We start from the raw sequence: 15,978 nt of genomic DNA, 5'->3' as shown, positions 1-15,978 counted from the left end.
AAGAATAACACAATTTAATGCCATTACATTACGTGATATTGTGCGGGAGTTTTGTGTGGTGTAAAGCTCCTCGTCATGGTGTGGCGTGTGTTGATGCAATGATTACAATACATGCGCCCCGGATCGTGCTCTGTCAATAGGCGCATGGTCAATAGTAACTTGGTGCATAAAGTATACTTCAATAATGTGCTTGAAATTGAGGCTCAAGCTTAGTTATTCTAAACTTCTAATGTTCCTTAAGACTTATTTTAAACAAATTAACAAAAAAACACAACTATCTAGTGCTTACATGAATCACTTCTTCGCCATGTTGTTAACCGCATGTTTCTACAGATCTCGCCAGATCACTTTGACATCGTGCATGTACTACACCAGAATCACAGGATACTAATAATAAATATTATTTTTTTACATTTGTCTCTCTGCTCACGGTGCAAAAGCATGAGCGCGCCAATTAAAGAGATCGAGTACGCAAGACACAGCAAAATAATGAATTGAGTTGCACGAAACGGTCCACAACCGGGTCGCCCGGTAACACTTTCCCGCGGGGTCTATCGTATCGAAATCATCGGGATGAAAACGTGGCACATATGGCAATTAAGGATTAAATGCATTGCATCGATTTGCATACCTTGCTCCCCCGGTTTGGCAAATGTTCGTGTCTTGATCGTGCCACGATCTTGCAACGACGATTGTTCACGACCGGCCAGCAATGTAGCATTTCGCTTCTACTTCCTCTACCGCAACCTCTGCCGTGCATTAACATTGATCGGAAGAGCATAGCACTAGCGCGTTACTGTACCGTATCGGGTAGAACTCCGCGTTGGAGCATGCCGTCGTCCGCCTGGACGAGTGTTGGGTTCGAGATTTGGAACCGCCCTGCCGATCGCGTCCGTCAAGGCGCCATTGATAGCATGGCGCCAGACCACCCGTTTTATTATATTCACATAAATCTTGCAAAATTGTAATAATTGCTGTCGTAATTCACGTTTCGGAACAAAAAAACAAGCCCCTCTCCTCCCCCCCGCAAGTGCCAAATCGGCGTTAATCTGACGATCGTTAGCGTGATCGAGAACTGGCTGTCTTTCCTCGTCTAAATGTTTCGGCGTTTCTTCCCACTCCCTCCAAACGCTCCAAACAAAAGCACCAATCGGCAGTCTCGGAAAACATGTGGAAAAAAGGATCTTAAACACAAAGTTAAATCGTATACGGTATATGATTATCAGACCCCTTTAGACCTGACGCGACACAATATGTGAAGCCGAAAAGTGTGAAAGCGAAACGACACCAAGTGCAGGGGCATGATCATCAGATACGTACAGGCACGTTGGCTCAAACTCAACACCAAAGCGAAAGGATGCTTCAGCGCACTGTTTAATACAAGATAAAGCGAACCAAAAAAAAACAGGCGACATCAGTATCCTCCAAACACGGGCGATATGTTGGCGCTCGACAATTCACCGCGCTGCAAAGCTGCAGTTGTGTTGTGCCTTTGCTTTTATTATTTCATTTTCTCATGTGCATGTATGTGTGTGTGTGTGCTTTCACAGGATGTTTCATTTTCCAGCGAGTTTTTCATGCTCCTTTCTGAGGCCCGTTTCCTTCCGGCGGCCGCGGCTTCTGGTGGTCACGGCCCTTTTCAAAGTTCCGTGTTGCGATCGCAATGCATAAATGCGCTTTCGCGCCATCACATTAAAACGTACGCTGAAATCATGAATACAATGTCAATTGTTTTTGTACGAACATATTTCAATGCCGCCCGGAATCAATTTCCAGTGCTATACATTTTAATTCCCTTCACCACCTTCGCGGGCACTGCAGACTATCGTAAGACATGCGCTTTGTAACACTGTTGCTCGAAATTATTTCATTACGATAAAATTTCAAGATTTCTACCATTAGTGACGAATTTAGAAGACTTTTTGATCTATTTATTAAATTAAGTACAAAATAATCGATTTCGCCGAGATTATTAATCCTTCAAGATTTATTTCAATTCCCACCGAATGTCTAAAATATGCCTGAGGATCGTTGAAAGCGATATAAAATTATAGTTTTAAAAAGATCAAAAAAGCACAATTTTGTCCGTGAGTGTATCCATGCGCTGACTGGCATTGCCAGCATTTGCGACAAGCGGATAAGCGCCAAAGGAGATCGCGACACCGATCCGTGGAGGTTGGAGTGTAATCGTCGTATCTCATCTAAATTACTAGCTCCTGATCGGGATCGAAGCATGGGAACGAGATCCTGATTCCAAATCACGAACTTTTGCTTATCGTTCCGTTTGCCAATCGTTATGTACTGCAAGAGAGAGAACAAAAAGAAAGGACAGTACAGTATACACATACGCCAGCATGGCTGCAGCATGTAAGCGCCCGTAAAAGGGCTCTCGGTTTGAAATGAGGTTGCGAAACAAGAACAAAAAAAACCAGGGCAACAAGCACAACCCGAAGCACAAAACCGACCGATCGCGAATAATCAATTGGGTAGTGCATTGTTTTTCGATCACACGCGCGCGCTATTCAGAACTCGTCTGGAGTTATTATATGCGATTTAGCTAATTGTGACCAATGCTCCTTCTGGGTGGTACCGTCCACTCGCCTGGGCGGTACAACATCAACCCGGTACGTTCGCGGTGGACCTCCCAGCATCAGGCATCATGTTTAATGTCATCAACATTACGGCTTCTATTGTGTTTTTTTTTCGAAACAATCTAAAAATACCGACCGGCAGCATAGTAACGTAAGCCGTGGGAGACCCCACTGTTTGTAAAAGAGGAAGTATATTTAACTTTGACAATCAATCGCACATCAAACACACGTTCGGTATGGGACGAAAAATTTTGACAATCGGAGCGCGGAATCGTTCAACGCCGGGTTCGAACCGACAAACTGTTTACAATTCACATTTCGGCACCAACAGAACCAACAGAAAACACCTTCGGTAATGGAAGTTGCAATAATACCACCGCTGATCGTTACGTTCGACCCATTGACGGTTAGCGGCATTGTTCATCTGGGCAACCGTTGGGCAACCGTGTGGGTCAATATGGGAAGGTAAATATTTTCTGCTCCCATCTAAACAGCTGCCTAAAATTGGACGATGAAATTCATTCCTACTAAATCTTGTAGTCCAACTTTTCGGAAATGGTTCAGGTGCCAGATTTAAGCATATTTACCATGAGATGAAAGCTTTCTGTTACGCCTTTGATTGAGCCGTTAAATTAGTTGATTCACCTAATGTGTTGCAATCTCTCACTCATAAAAACCACACTATCAATCATCAGCCTCCTTATGTGCCATAACCTCATTTATGTGACTTCGGCCACAGGAACATTTTAGAAAGCATTGAAAGAAGCAGAATGGGAACGCTACTGTTTAATCACAAAGATTGTGAAAAAGTTTTGAGAAATAAACCGAGTTTAAAGCAGTAAAATATATCCAAAGGAAACTGTTTTTAAACTTTGACCACAAACCTGAAGCTTTAAGTGATTGACAGTAGTCGAGAGGCAGCAAACAGTATCGATAAGCATCAGTATATGAATAGTTGTAGCAACGATCTCCTTAAATAGGAAGCTTTTTTTCAATGTTACGTACAAAATAAGAAGAAGTTTAAGACATTCCGTTCCCAATTCCTTATAAAAGCACAATCTTATTTCTACGATAAACTATTACTAAATAAGCTCTTCCGAGTCAATATTTGGAGCAATACAAAACTGATGATTGTGACATAACAAACTCATGCCAACATCTATCATTTATGCTTCTTGTCGTCCTACCCATTGCAGTCATACCACTTCTTGGGTGGCAAAGAATTTTCTAAACATCCTTACCAATGACATTGGTATGCAGAGCGCACCAACTGATACGATCGCTCATTACGGCGGCCAAAGCCTGCTGCTTTGTTTGTTTTCCCCGTTTCCGCACGGTAACTCAAAACTATCCGCGGATACGATACCGTACATGCTCAAGCCTTTTATATTAATTGTTTTAAATTTCACCTCTCCCGCAAATCAACCAACTCCGTACGCCCTCCGCTCGCTGCGGCTCGCTAATAGCCACCGGATAGAGGACTTTAAGACTTTTACAAAACAATAAACAACGAAACAAGCTGCCCGCTGCCGCCGAGACCTCTAGGGAGACCCAACGTGTGACAGACATGGCGTGCAATAGATTTAATTTGAATACCACCCAAGTAACCCAAGTAGCAGCTGCATATCATTTAACCCTTAGTGTCGACCGGCCAGACATCGGCCAAGAATCTTCACTCCACCAGCCGGCAGAGCGGCAGCACAATAATAAAACAAAAATTATACAACAGCAAACCTATCACACACACCCCGGGGCAAAGTGCCTGATGACATTTCCGATTACTGCGCCGGTAGCGGCGAAGAATTCCTGCTCGCGTAGGAAATACATTCCACGGCAAAGGAAAGGAAAACGGATAGGAGCGAGTCATTTGTTCTCCAAGCTCCAAACTGAAAACTGATCGACTGGCAACGCTGTAAATTGACTCGAAAGCCGATGTGTACCGTGCTTAGATTCATGCTCCGGACACTTTGGGCCGGTCGACGTACCGCCCTTTAGACGGCTGCCAAGACGGCCGCTGTTGAAAAGTGTGAAATATTTAAAGTTTTAGGATTTCCTCCTATTTTGTATGCGGTTTGAATGCTAACAGCGTCGCAGGGTTTTTTGGCGTATCAAAATCCACCTCCAGCTACGGGCTGGTCACACACAAAAAAAGTCAAAGGCACACAAAGGAACATGTAGCGCATACCTCAACCATTCTCGATTGGTGGGCGAACCTCGCCCGCGTATCGTCTACCGGACCGTTGCGCATCCGTTCGGCAGAGATTCTACACACGCCTGCAACGTGTCATGTAGCTTTTTTCGGTAGGTGTCGGTGGACATAAAACGGACCCCATGAAGCACTGATATGTAGGAGAGAAAAAAACACCAACATAAAACACAGCCACAACCATACAAAAAACTGCCTTGCATTTGACCAAGTGGCTGGGAACGGACTTTTGTGTTGAGGTTGAGCAGCAGCTGGTTTTTTTTTTGGGTTCCTATCTCTCACATAGGCTAAACCTCACATGAGAAAAATTGCCGAGCAGTGGCAAAAGGATCGAACATGGATCACGGTTTTCGTATTTGGTGTCACACGATCACACGCCTCGCCATTCGCGATACTTTTTGGCGATTGTTCGGCGACACCTTCATAAGGTATAGGGCCAGAAAGTGGATTTGGGGACATCTTTCAGAACTCCCGGAAATCCCACCACGCAACTAACGCCTATCGTATGCAGCAAACAGCGCGGAAAAGAAATACCTCAAATAAAACCACATCGATCTGCCGGTCTGCCGGCCTTACGCACGGGCACCATTCGTTTTCTTGCCATTTCGGGTGGATTTTACAATTTTATTCCACTTCATTTGATACACACACACCCGGGGTGTATACGCGTTTAAAAGGTGGCAAAATGTTTCAAGATGTGGCACATTGCGAAACAAATCGATGGTGGCCGATCATAAATTAGTCTGCGACACTGGTGACAAACAAACATTGCCAAACGATTGTCCTGATTATCGAATGAGTCGATGAGTTTCACCGACCCGTAGTAGTCTTTTTTTATGTTTGAGTTTTCTTTTCGTTGCTGGTATTGCTTTTTTACCCGATGGTGGCATTTGTGTTTCACGCGAAGGTGCGAAATAAAACAATTGATTTTTAGGTCCTGATACACAAACCACCGACACCTTTTGTTTGTTTGGTTGTGATTTTAGAATGTTTTTTTTTTTATTTTCGCCAGGTTTCTTTTTCATGAATTTCTGGCTGTATTTCTATCTAATATTAAAGAAGCTGGGTTCCCACGATTGCGATCACGCTGTGTCCAGTTTGGTGAAGGTTTCTATATTCACTATCAATAGCAATGGAAACATTCAAATCGATCGGAAAAATACGTTCTTCATCGTGATGACTGCTCAGTAAAAATTTCAATATTGAATTTAAGGAATAAGGCTATCAAATTCCTTACAATACAATTACAGACTACATTGAGTCTATTTTCAGATAAGATATACCCTCTGAAGCTCGGGAAAACTATACGAAATATTGAATTGTCAGTTAGTATCACAGAATCTACGGAAAAAAAAACACTACAGATGGTAAGTTTCATAAGCCTTTTTTCCTAAAGATTCGAACAAAGTCATAAGAAATTCTAAAAAGTCATCAATTAATTAGTACTTTTATCGGTGTATAGATTTTAATTTTTTACTTGATATCCCTGAGACTTTAAACTCAAAAAATGCATCAAAATATTCGATAAACAAAAAAATCAAAATAATTCAAGCCGTAGGACTAATTTCACTACACCAAGAGACGTACACCAATTATCGCCTTTAAAACATAATAACACTAAAAATGTAACACTAAATAACGTCTTCTGCACGTCTACTCCTCCTAATCACACAATGCATGTTGCGATGTACTCTGCAGGTCTTAACAAAAACAGTCAAAAATCAACATAGAAAAAAAATACATTGCAACTTCCGGACTTCACTTCGCGAATCGCTAAATGGGGACAAAACCTCATCCTTGTTAAAACATTCCACCCGAAATCGTTGCGAAAATATTCGATACTGTTGACAGACATTCCTTGGTCGGAAGGAAGAAACAAACGAAACCAACCAACCACACAAGAATGGAGTAACAAATAAAATCATACAATTTACCCAAGATCGAACGATCCGCGACGGAGCCGCAACGTGTGGTATACGTGTGGGAAAAGCAACCCACTAAGCAGCAAACTCCCCATCTCATTCGACAGTGATTGATCGCACCTCCGTGGTGGTGAAGAAAAATCGTGTTTGTTGTGGCGCATCGTGCGCCGAAGGTATTCCTTTTTTCTGCTGCACCGTAACACCTAAAAAGATGTGATGGGATAAAGCATTTCAGTGAACATTAAGTGCATCGAATAGTCTTCAAAACATGGTGCAACAAAGTGCACCATATAGCAACTAAGCTCACTTTGCGGAAACGTCATTACCAAATGACTTGCTCGGGCGTTGGTTGACAACTTTTTTTTTACATTTGAAATCATGATGATGTAAAGCAAAGCAATTCTCGATGCAATTGTTGCAATCAACAACTCGCTTATATCCGCTGCAATACCACATTCGCAGGAATCATATCTGCAATCTTAAACACATAATAAATAATCGGTTTATGACCAACAGGCCCGCTACTAGCAGGGTTGCTGTGCCCGCGTAGCATTCACCCGCAACGATGTCTCGCTGACATTCGCAATGCCATACCCGCATCGAATTTCTGCGAAACTACTTCAATCCCCCACATCCACGCATCCTTCCATCGCTGTAATAAAGTTTAAAAATCACCAAACGCACGTTGTTTGATCGAACATGGGAAAAAATAAGGACAAATCGAACTGATCAGCAAAACTTCCGCCACCCGTTCCGGTTCGTGCCGCCAGCGTGTGTTGTTGTTTTCTTTTCCCTGATTTGATCCCCACCACCGAAAGGCACCTTAAAGCCGTGAAATTGCGCGCGCGAGCAAAGACGCGGTCACCAGCAGTTAGTAGCAGCACCTAAACCCGCGCTGCGGCCCGCTAGCGTAAGCAACCTTGGAAACAAACAATCACACGAGACAATACAATGCAAGAAAACCGTTTCGATCGGCAACATGTAGCGCATAGCAGGGTGACGGAAAGGCAAACGCGTTGCTTTTGCTGTAGAGTGTAAATTAAATTCACGTTACCGGATGTTTTAATGAATGATCGTGGAAGGGTTCGTTTAGCGATCGAGGCATGATTTTTTTTTCTTGCCTTGCCTTCTTTTCACTTATTACTATCGCTTCTTGTTTATTTCTTGTGTTCGAATGGTTTACTGCTGTTGCGATTGCTTGTCGCCAATATGCGAACGGCCAAGAATAAAAAGTGTTGTTGGGGCAATTTTTACGGATGTGTGTTCGTATATAGCAGCACATCATCAATGAATGGTGAGTTATGAATGAAATTGCAGGAAAACGAAACGCTTCTTGAAATACTACGCGGTGGGAATTGAGGGTGATCGATAAGAGGAACTGTGTACACGGTGGGAAGTTAATGAACGGAACGATCTGTTTTTTACTTTAGAAGTTATCATACATGTGTACGTGGATCGCTTAACCATGAAAATATACTTTAAAAACATTGTAATAGTGCAAAAAAGCAATTGTTTTACAGTCAGCATACATCATCAAGAATCCTAAGGTCTATGGAAAATCTGCTAATAAATGCTTATCAATGCTGAACAACAAACGAAACTAAAGCTCAGAGAATTAACATTTCCTCCTTAGAGTTAACTTCAATCCTAAATGTTCAAGCGTGCTCTATATAATGATTTGTTTACAAGGACTCAGAATTTGTTACTTAATATGTAATATGTTACTTAATATATATTTCTTCCTGACCAATTCCATAACGTTATTCAAAGACATAATTAAAAGTGTGGATGGCTTAATTTTTATAATGAAATTGCATTTTGGTTTTATTTTAAGTCGAAAAAATCATCACAACCAAACTATTTCTGGATCAAACACCATTTGCTGATGCTATCACATAATTAACATAAACATCAATTTTGTCACCAGACGGCTTCCGTGCGATAAATTTAACAAAACCCTACATGCTTCCAAGATTACCGCGAGTTTCTACTGGCTTTTCGTACCACCCAAAGAGGGCATCAATGACACCAATGGAAAAATCGTCCCGCCTTGTAATAGCCACCGCGAATGCTGCCAATTATTTTACGCCCACTCAGGTTCGGAGTGAATAATTTTCCCAACCCGTTTTCTCCACCAACACGGCCACCTTATGCGAACCGCCAAGCCCCATAGAGTTTCCCAACACACCCGCGGGACTCTTACACCTCTGCCTGGGGGGAAACAGTATCATATTGTGCCGGTTGTAAAACAGTTCCTCCGAAACGGGCAATGAAATCGAACCGCCTGAACCTGCAGGCCGCTTTCGTCGAACTGCGAGGCCGGCACGGGGTCCGCAGGAACTGCAATTTAGAAGCTGTTCTGTGTGTGGTTTATCAGATTTCGCACCATTTCTTCAAATGCTTTGGGAGAGGGAAGCGACCAGCGAGGATTGCCTGTTTGTGTATGCATCGTAGTTGCACGTAGCATCGCGGAACAAAAGCGCACAAGATGCACTGCGAAAAAACACAAAGCAGTAAAGTCAGCAGTACTGGATCATGAAGAAATCGGGCACTAAATTTTATGATACCGGGCGCACACTGGTTTTATTAGCTGGTCAGTATGAGGCGTGTTTTTGAAGAGAAAAAGAATTGATCGAAGTGATAAAAATAGATTTAATCATATGTTTGGATAATTTAGATACATAAAATACTAATATTTTGGTACTATTTTGCAAATTTATTTTATTGTAATAAGAGTACAAACAGAAAAATTGTTCATTTGAAATCCTTTTAAATTACAAATACCCAAAAAAACCACCACGAATATTTCACAAGCTGAAATTATCAAAACTCCAACGCTCCACTCATTTAGACAGTTGTGCTGTTCGTTATTTAACACGCGATCACGATTGCGATCCGACACCATCCGTGCGGCCTACCGGGCTGTTGTATACACAGGTTTTTTTCTGCCCAGTGCAGCATTTATTGCTCTTGCATGAGCGAAAACATAACAAGATCCGAGAAATAATGGTAGCATTCAAAACAAACTATCACCTCAAGACGCAAGCGCAGCAGACGCGTGAACACATTGCGAATGGTGACCACACAAGAACACCCATAAGTTTGGTCCGCATCCGTTGCCGCTCCCAACGGTTTCAACTCCCACCGTCCATTATGCCCCATCAAAGGCACTGAATTTATTATGTCGTCCGGAAACGGTTTGTGGGGTGATTGGTTGAGAAATGTTCAAAAAATTAGTCACTTACTGCCAGAACACTACACCTGACCCGTCCGCCTATGGCAATTCCCTTGGTGAATTCACACCACCACCACCCCCGCCATATCCCCGATAAAACGTGCTTAGGGGAAGAAAGCAAATGTCATTCTAATGAAAATTGACATTCATCAGTTTTTGGGCTCGTCAAGAGCTTAAGGGCAAACGATGATGACGACAACGACGACGACGAATAGCTGCCATCAGGAACGGTTCCTGTTTATGTAATTCATCTCCAACACTCCTAATGCCCGGGTGCCGAAAGTTGCCGATAAAGCGGGGTCCAACCTACGGGAGGAACCATCGGGACCAACCTCGCACCTCTTTTCCGACCCACTCTTCGTTGGACAGTGCCGGGAGAAATGTTCCGTTTCGTGACAATATGACTGGCTGTCGGATAATCTTCATTTTCTGTATGACTGATTATGACGGCTCCGGCCGGCGGATGGGTGAAACCGATCGGTTTGGTTTGGTCTTTCGCCTGGGTCTGGTGCTCTATGTTTTACTTCTACGGTTCTAGGTTTTTCGGTCGGTACGAAAAACAACCGTCCTGGCGAACATCGGCAGCAGCAGCGTGGATAGCAAAAGCCGTATAAATATGTTAATGTGATGTTTATATTCACTTCTCCCTCGTCGGTGCACACAACAGGACTTAGGGTTTTTTTGCCATTGTATGCCTCAAAATTCACCTCAGTTTATTCGTGTTCAACATAATATTTCCTCCGATATGGTACCCGGTGAGATTAGTCCCGTTTGATTCTACATAATGCTTTCCAGAATAAAAAAGTTAAACACAAACGAAATCTAAAAATGAATCAAATGGAACGAATTTTATTGAAATTTCTATCAACATACAGAAACACGTCTTGTGGTTCGATCTCGTCAGCAACCACTTTGTGGAATGCAAATAAAATATTGAACCATTATCTTGCACTGAGCAGTATCGCATCAAATGGAGCAGTTGCAGTTGCAACTACCCGTACGCTTCCACATCCCGCGGTCACAAACTTCGACCCTAAACGAAGGCTCCGGTCCCTCGGTAATGGGGAACCATCACTCTCAGTGCCGGGGACAACCCGGGTAAATGTGTTTGCATGTCTCTTACCGAACGACAAGGACGGATTCCTATCACCGTCCCCAACATTATGGATGATCTCCAGAATGCAAGCCACTTGTTCTGTCATCAACGCCATCATCTGCAACGTCGTCGTTCAGGGAAACACACTGTATCACGTTTCCGCCCTGGATGAAGTGGCATCGGAAGGCTGGTCGCCGGGGAGTAGTGCAAAACCTGGCAGAACTCGAATGAAATTAGAGAAACCTGCCCATCCACAGCTGACCACACACACCACGGACGGTGATGGACCGCGATCGTCCGACTTCCGCCGTCCCCTGTTGCATACAGGTTCCACGTAAAGCTCGTAGTTGATGGGTGTGTGTGTTTTTTTTATTCGCTTTCCCTTCCCATCAAAACTTCCGACCAAGTCCCAGTGATCTCGCCATGAGGACCATTAAAACAGCAGGATTGATGCTTCATAATGGATGGATTTGCTGCCAAGCAGCAAAAGCAAGCCGGATAAAACGAATTTCTATGTTCTTGGCGATGTATGCGAAAAGGATTAATATTTCACAAATTTTAATTAGAATTTCCTATGTTTTCGTGTTGACACTAATCCCCTTTTTGAAAGGGCTCGTCGACTGCACACTCGCAAATGGCCACCGTACGGGTCCGTGCATCTTCGCTCGGTTCGTTGATCAATGCTGTTCTGTTCGCTTCTGCTTCTACGCGGTCCGAACGATGGAGAATGTCTTTTGTTCAACACTTGCGATGCATTATTTTTAGCCCAGAGGATCAAGTTGATTGTTCCGCGTGTCTTACACTACACTTTAGTTTCGTTTTGTTTGTGCAATAGTTTGAGAATGAATTTCCATAACAATTTTTTTTATTTAAATTGATTGTTTATTTAAAAACAGACTATAATTAAACTTTTTGGTCACTTGTTTTTTGTAAATAAAAAAAATGAACTCAAATTAGAGTAATAATCCGTAAAGTCAGTTACAGTGTTATGATTTTTCGAATATTATGTTATTTTATTTTACTTTATTTCCATGATTCAGCTTGTCCGCCATACATTGGCTTTACAAGTAAAGTATGCTTCTCTATTAACGTCACTTTAGGCTAACACAATTATTTTTTATACAAACTCATACTTAAGTTAACGTTATTCTTCTATTTATACGTCATATTGAAATATTAACAACATCGTTGTAATTATCTTAATTGTAAAAAAACTTTAATGTATTCTTTAACAATTGCAGTTCATTTTTAATTTCTTTTGTTATTGACACACTCAGCTGCAACGTCCCACATTCTATTTTTCTTTCCAAACGATGATCTTTTCTTCTACAATCGTAAGTTAATTCGTTAAACCGTTAATGTAAAGTAAACACAATTATTTATCACTTTTTAACAAACATAGATTCTTCAAGTTTTTCCGACGATTGACCCTGGGTAATCGAAAAACAACAAATTATTACCATAATGAGTAACAAAAGGAAACAATTATCTCCTCAATACCTGGTCGTCCAATAAGTACAGCAAAAACTTTTCCATTAATCCAATCCAGATGTAGGCAACACCAAATCCGAACCGACAGCACCATCAACGCTTAGACTTATGACTTTGGCTATTTACCCAACAATCGGCCTACGCGTTACAAACCCCTGTAAAGGCGCAGCATGCCAACGAAAAGGCCAGCGCATACGGCGGTGTGGAAAACAAATACGCAGCGCATTAGCCGGGTCAATTCACAAAGGTGGTGAAGCGGAAAACCCAAAAATATGCGAAAAAGGACGAACCACGGAAAAGGCAAACATTCATTAGGTGGCCTGGTGGCACCGGTCGATGGCGTGAAATGGCACGTCGGGATTAAGGGAACTTGTGTGGCATTAGGTGTGGCTGGGTTTTTCTTTTACCTTTCCATTTCACCATCGGTCATCCGTTTCAAGCTGCAACGGGATCTACGATCGTACCATTTTGCTGCGTGCGAAGAATGTCGAACCAAGCAACAATGAGAAAAAAAACAGGTGAACGGAATTTCCGGTTGTAGGCAAAGCAACCAAGTTCCGGAGGAAAAATGCCCGGATTATCTCTTTCCACACTTTTTTTTCGCACTCCTTTCGCACTTTTCGACTTTCTTTGCGCATCCTCAGTTTGCTGCAGGTAAGAAGGTTTGGCACTCATTACTATTTATTTGCATACATAATAATTAATTCCATTTAGGCAGAAAGGATTGTTGGCAGCGAGGCAGGGCGTAGAGCATTAGTACGAATTTCCCACGATTTGTTGCTTTCATCCCTTTTTTCCTCTAACACCTAGGGCCTATTGCTCCCGTTGTATCCTTGTTCATTTCTTTTCCCATTCATCCCCACATTTGTTTTTATCGGTGGTTTAGGGTTTTGTTTATTTAGCTATTTCGAGGTATTATCCTATTTAACACGTTAAAAATTATTCAATGTTCAACTCGTTTCGGTTTAATTTCCTCTGGGACACCCTCCATCTTTATTCTCGCCTAGATGAACGGTAAGTCTAAGTCCCCCTAGTTTTTATCTCAACTCATAATCATCTTAGTTGCGGTTACAAAAAAAGGCTACTAAGCCATTTTACAAATATGATAATTATATGCTAGACAGGATTGATTAACTGCAAAGTAATAAACAATTGCGTAAATTACTGCGGGTGAAAGCAGGGGTTAATAATTTGATCTTCCGATATCTAAAATGTACCGACTTAGTTATGCAAAACATTAACAAAAACCGTATCAAATTATAAATTGCACACAATTTGACAATTTTAATTATTTGAAGACAATAGTTAAACAAAAAAAACCTAATAGACCACTGTAAAACGAAACACCACTGAATTATAGACCGAAATAACTAATAAATACACTTGAAGCAATGAAGATCAACTGTTAAAGTCGAACATTTACAAAAATTGACTGTGAGATTTTATGAACAATACAAATATCTAATCCAGACTATAGTATGTCTTTGTGGCATCCTTTTTGTCCGGTACTGTAGCGCGGTAACTCAGTATTGAATACACTAATACTTACGTAAAACCTATTACTATTGCTATTACAATTTATAAAATCAAGTGGAAAGAACACTAAATCTTTATGTGTTCAAAAATACGATTGATGTATTCAACTCCTCGTTCTGAAGTTCCTGAAACCCTGAAGTTTAATCCAATCAAGTGATAGACGAATTAGAAAGTGAATCCCAATGTCATCAGTATACAATAAATACAAATCGAAGAATTTGAAAAATTTACTCTAAAATTGAAGGTTGGGCTTCTGCCGTTTAACAATATGTATAATCGTAAATTATTAGGAGCAATTTACCACCCTTTCTATGATCCGTCCTCTACTTCCAAGATGTTTCCCGAAACCAAACCGAAATAAATTGAGCATCCCGCAGGGACGAAAACGGCTTCCGAAATAGCTTTCGCAAAAGTAGTTTACAGTTTTCGACTTGTCTGCCCGGATGCGATGGATGAGGTCAAATTTTTCATAACAATATTTATGACATCCGCCATCGGTAGCCTGCACACGGTGTCTTCGACCCATTCGTTCTTCAATCAATATTGATGTAGATGATGATTAAACCCACTTACTGCGGCCTACCGTTCTTTGGAAAATCGGTTGCAAAACTACCCCACCCCGTTTCCGGTCGCACAGAGCGGTGACCCAGCGTGAACAAAGTTGGTTGGAAAAGCAATTGAGAAACGCGTGCAATGGTTTGCGACAGTGGAAATTGCACTTCATCGCCCGTCCGATATAACGGTTGCGCGATGAGCATTGGGTGATGTTTAGTGTCTACCCTGCGCGCCATCTCTTCATGGCCGATGTATGGAGTCTCGCTAGCCAGTGTCGGTTAGGCGTATGTACATCCATTCGATGAGAATGTTGTGACGCGTGTTCATTAGCTACCACCAAACCCGTAGTGATCCGCTTATTGTTCTTAATTATTTTCGATAATTAACCTTATCGCTTCGAACCGCGATAATCTAGCGACCAGTCCATCCCACTGAACGGGGAACGCTTGTATAGGCATCCAGCATGTGTCCATTTGCTAACCAAACAAAACCTCTAACCCTAACACCCTATCGACAGCCGGCCACAGTCCATCCCCGAACAACAAAACCTCATAAATTTTAATCATTCTTCTATCGATGCCCGTAAATCTATGGCGCATAGACAGACTGTGGCCGCCACTACAATGTGCAGCAACTGGCAACAGGCTGTGTTCGTGGATTGGGAATTTTCCGATCACTTTTCCATCCTTCTGAATTTGGCGAAAAGGTTAGCAGAAGCGTGATGATCGAGAGAGAGGGAGTAGAGAAAAAAAAACCATTTATATCGCTGAAATGAAACTCACATGCGAAGCAAATTAAATAGATATTTCCGTACATTACTAGCCCGGGCAGCCGGGATATTATTAAATGTTTGTGCAAATACTTCACATTGACATCAAAACGGTTTATGATTTTGTGCCATTTTTTTTTGCTCGCTCTTCTTTCTATCACCGATGCGGACCGATTACTTTCCCTTCGTTTCAATGCGGAAACCACTTCAAACGGCCACTAGAGAACCATCCGGCATCGTATCCCTTAGCCCTGGTTGGTTCACCATCGATGACCAGCGCCTCGGTTCCGAACCTTTGGCGGTCGCCGAGGGAAACCTTAAGAATTTGATCAAATAAACCACATGACCCGGCGGACAGGCTGGGAGATTTTTGCCTACCGACATACCGATCACGACTGCTGAAACGGGCATCGTTTGATGATTTCGAATTTTTCTACGCCGGATGGCATTTTTCTTTGCCCATCCACTCAACAACGTCAAGCCGTCTGCCCGCATAGGACTGGGGCTAAGTGTTTGCACAAAACGTCGGCAAATAAAATCCCACTGCACCGGCGATGGCTTTGCACACGTTTAATTT

Source organism: Anopheles marshallii, chromosome 3, assembly GCF_943734725.1.
Source record: "Anopheles marshallii chromosome 3, idAnoMarsDA_429_01, whole genome shotgun sequence".
Lineage (NCBI taxonomy): Eukaryota > Metazoa > Arthropoda > Insecta > Diptera > Culicidae > Anopheles > Anopheles marshallii.
This window is presented reverse-complemented; position numbering follows the sequence as displayed.